This window comes from Oryctolagus cuniculus, chromosome 15 (assembly GCF_051225735.1).
Source record: "Oryctolagus cuniculus isolate XC-2025 breed Fujian yellow rabbit chromosome 15, ASM5122573v1, whole genome shotgun sequence".
NCBI classification, from domain to species: Eukaryota; Metazoa; Chordata; class Mammalia; order Lagomorpha; family Leporidae; genus Oryctolagus; species Oryctolagus cuniculus.
In genome coordinates this window covers 88,055,566-88,060,308 of record NC_142881.1, presented here as the reverse complement: position 1 = coordinate 88,060,308, position 4,743 = coordinate 88,055,566, and positions in this window count along the sequence as shown.

The following is a 4,743-nucleotide window of genomic DNA, read 5'->3' as shown; positions in this document are numbered from 1 at the left end:
GCTCGACTGGTAGCTGGGCACGTGGACATGAGCTGGTGCAGCTGTTATGTATGTCCAGAACGGCACCTGCCTGCTCTCTGCTAGTTATGGGACACGAGTGCTGAATGGTTTGAGAGAGAGCAACGAGCCCCACCTTTTTTAATCCTCTAGGTTGGTAGATACACTGTCTCCCACAGGACTCCGAGCCAGAGTCCCATCAGGTTCTTCCCACAGCTTTATCTTCAGTGACTTGGGCTGCTGCAGACTGATCTCACCTCACTCCAGAGCTTGTGCTGAGGTTGTCAGCTGCTGGGGTCCTGAAGTATGCATGTCCTCACCCTCTGCATAGGTCCACAATGTCCTTCTAATGTGTGTGGAGTTTCCTCTGCCATTTTTTTCTCTAATTCTTCCCTGAGACAGAACTCTCTCCAGTTTTTTAAAACCATCTTCTCCTAGACTAGAGCAGTAAGCTTCCTCTCTATTCTGCTATCTGAATCCTATCAACCTGTATCTTTTACCTTTGAATGTTGTGTATGTAAACTAAAAGGATGGATAAATTAGATCTGCCTCATAGCTATCAGTTGTCATAAAGAATGCTATAAGGGCCAGTGTTGTGGTAGGGCAGTTAAGGCTTCAATTATAATGCTGGCATTCCATGTCAGAGTGCCTGTTCTAGTCTGGTTTTCTTGCTTCCAATCCAGTTTCCTGCTAATGCCTTGGGGAGCAGCAGATGGTGTCCTGAGTTCTAGGGAACCCTCTCCACCAATAAGGGAGATGTTGTGGAGTTCCTGTCTCCTGGCTTTAGCATAGCCCAGCTCTGGCTTTTGTGGGCATTTGAGCAGTGAACAAGCAAGGTGGCTCATCTCTCTCTCTCTCTCTCTTGTCTTCCTTGTTCATGTTTCTTATATTTCTATGTCTATTTTTAGGCATTTGTGGAAACACTTGTTGGTTTTCTCCTCTGATGGCTTTTAGCTTTGAAATATGCCTCTGTGGTTTAGTGGAGTATCTGCTCCTTCAGCGGATGTCTAGAAGTGTTGGGTAGGGCTTGGGGCTCTGGCCAGTGCTTGAGGGTGAGACAAGAGCCCAGGGTGACAAGTTAGACATTGTAAATCTCCTCTATCATCAACAGAGGGGAGAGTATGATAAGATCAACTGGCATAATTACAACATCAGCCCCTCTCTGGCAAGGTGAACACATCACCCAGGATGAGCCCTCAGTGCCTAGGCACCTCATCACGCAGGTGCATGAACCACACAAAATATCTGCATGCTCCCCAGTGTGAACGTGAAATCCCAAACCTGCAAACCCAGACATAGTGAATGCCCAAAGACCCAGCTATAACTTATCACATGCTGTATCACACAGTCACAGAATTCCCACAGGCACAGGGTACAGGTCTCCCATAGTCAATGGGAGCAGGGGATCCACTCTCAGACCCACAAGCCTCCCCCATCCATAGAAAGAGCCATGGCATTCTCAGAGCCAGCTGCCTCACCTAAGGAGATGGTTTGATTCTCTGCCATGGCAATTGGTGTGTGGGAACCTTGATATAGTGGAAGGGAACATTGCACATGCCTAAGAAGACACCCTGTCTCCTGACAACCTTCCAAGCTAGCCCCCAAATCGGTGGATATCATGGATGTATTCCTCTGATACAATCTTGCAGTCATGGTAGATGCACCAGAAAATACTCACCTTATTAAGCAGGCATCATTTTCTCCCTGCTGGTTGCCGGCTTCCCTGCTTAAGGAAGATGGCATCTCCTCCTCCCACCCTCTGTGGAATCGCCAGCAGTTTCTGGTTCACTGCTGTGTGGACGTACTGTCCCCACTGCTCCATGGAGTCCCTCTTCTTTTTGTGGAATTTCCACTGCAAATTCTCTCCAACTGTCCCCCAGGAATGCAAATTTTCTGCTTCTGTTACCTTCCTGTGGTCAGAATCAACACTTCTTTTCCCTATTCAGCCATTTTGGATCTCACAAATTAAAATTATAATTAAAAAATTAAGTGATAAATAATGTATTTACAGTATAATTTGCATATTTTTTGGAATTATACCTCTATTTTACTCTCTGTGAGTGCATAAACCCAATACCCAAAGTAATCACAGGCAAATTTCAGCAACGTAGTTGTTGAGGTTACACTGATGGGAGCTTGAAAGAAGTCCTCCAATTATATAGAAAGCAAATTCTACTTACATAGCCATGAAAATCAACTCCAATTAGATGATTTTCTCATAAGGGGCTGGATGTTCAAATATAAGAACAAGATACCATTAAAATGGGCCTTTTCTGTCTTCACTGCCCTCATTGTGTTGTGACATATTCATCTCCATGGGTAAAAAGAAAATAAAAGATTCCACATACATAACAAATTGATTATACACACACATACACTCACACCCCAAGGGAGATACGGCTCATCAATTTTTAGATCATCCATCATTCATCGACATTTGAAAGGACCAAGAATCCTTACCTTGGAGCAGTATCCAGAGACCTATTGTGGTGCATTCCTTCCATACATAACTTGGTGACTATTTTTATTATGAAAGAATTTTGATTTTTCTCAAGTTATTTTTCTGCACCTAATGAGATGTTCATGCAGTTTTCATTAATATGGAGTATCATATGCATATTTGTGTATTTTGGAAACACTTGGCATTACAGGGTGAAAATCCACTTGATCATTGTGAATTATCACTTCAATGTGCTCATGAGCATAGTTTACCAGTATCTTTTTTCCATTATCTTTTTGTACTCTCTCATGTTTTAACTACCACAAATCAGAGAAAACATGTGATATTTGTCTTTTGGGAGCCTGGGATTTTACCACGCATAATGATCTGTAGTTTCATCCATTTTGTGGAAAGTATAGAAGATTTTTTAATTAACAAAATTGGTAAAGCATTGGCCCAACTAACCAAAAATGGTACAACACCCAAATTAATAATATCAGTGAGGAAAATGAAGATGTTATAACTGACAATAGAGAAAGAAAAGGAATCATTAAGAATTATTTTAAACAACTATCTGCCAACAAATAAAAGAGTTTAGAAGAAATGGATAGATTTTTGGACACCTAGAATTTCTCAAAACTGAGACATGAAGATATAGTAAACCTGAATGTACCAATAACCCAAACTGAGATCTAATCAGTAATAAAGAGCTTCCCAACAAAGAAAAGCCAAGGACCAGATGGATTCACTGCTGAATTCTACCAAACTTTTAATAAAGAACTTCTTAAACTATTCTAACAATTCTTCTTAAACTATTCTAAATAATTGAAAGGAATACTCCTTAACTCTTTCTTTGAGACTAGCCATGTCATTAATTCAAAAACCAGAAAAAGTTACAACAAATAAGATAACTACATACCAATATCCCTGAACACATGGAAAAAATCCTCAACAAAATAGCAGCAAATCAAACACAGCAGCACATCAAAGATATCATCCTTACCTGGACCAAATGGGATTTATCCCAAGGATGCAGGATGGTTCAACATATACAAATCAATAAATGTGATATATCACATCAACAAAATGAAGGTAAAACTCATGGTTAGCTTAATAATGCATAGAAAGTTTTGATAAAATACAACATCATTTTTTGATGAAATTTTTTATGAAGTTGGGGATAAAAGGAGCATACCTCAACACAATAAAAACAATGCATGACCAAAGAACAGCCAGCTCATATTGAACGGTGAAAATGGAAGCATTATTATGTATAATATTATATTATATAACATTCCTATACACCATATCATATATTGTATAGCATTCATATACACCAACAATGCGCTGGCTGAGAAAGAACTTGAACCAGCACTCTGTGGAATTCAAGCATTGTAAGATGCAGCTTAACCCACTGAACCACATGCTGCCCCCTCCTGATCTCCACATCTTTCAATTTTATTTATTTATTTTACTTATTTGAAAGGCAGAGAAAGCCAGAGAGCGAGAGAGAGACAGAGACACAGAAAACAGAAAACAGTTGGCCTGGACAGGCTGGTAACAGATGAAATTCAATCCAGGTCTTCCACTTGTGTGGCATGGACATTATTTAAATCATCACCTGTGTCCCTTCCCAAAATGAGCATTAACAGCAAGCTGGATCAGAAACAGAACCAGAACTCAAACCCAGATACCCATATGAGGGGCTGGTGTTGCAAGCCATGACTTAAATCATTGTCCAAAATGCCCACCCCCTCTTTGTTTTTGATTGGACAATTTAATCCACTAAAATTCAAGGTAGTTATTGATAATCAAGGACTTGCTGCTGCCATTCTGTGAGTTGTTGTCTGGTTCTTTTGTGAATCTTCTCGGCTTCTTGCTTTATTCATGATGAGATGGTTTTCTGTAGTGATACAATTTTATTTCTCTTTATTATCTTGTTTTTGTTTTAGCATAGGTTTTTGCTTTTCAGTATATGAATAAGATAAAATGTAGCTGTTACAACCTATTTTAAGCTCATAATTTAACTTTTATCACATAAAAAATCAACTTTTACTCATTTCTCCCCAAGAAGTTATTTTATAATGATTTATTTAATAGTTTTTAGTTCTAACCTTTATGATACAATGAGAGATTTATATATCACTGTTACAGTGTTGGGGTGCTCTCAATCTGACTCTGTGCTTATTTTACCAGTGAGTTTTCTACTTTTATGTTTCTATGTTAGCAATTAGTGTCCTTTGCTCACCTCAAAGAACTCCCTTTGGAATTTGTAAGGCAATTCTAGGAGCAAAGAAGCCCCTCAG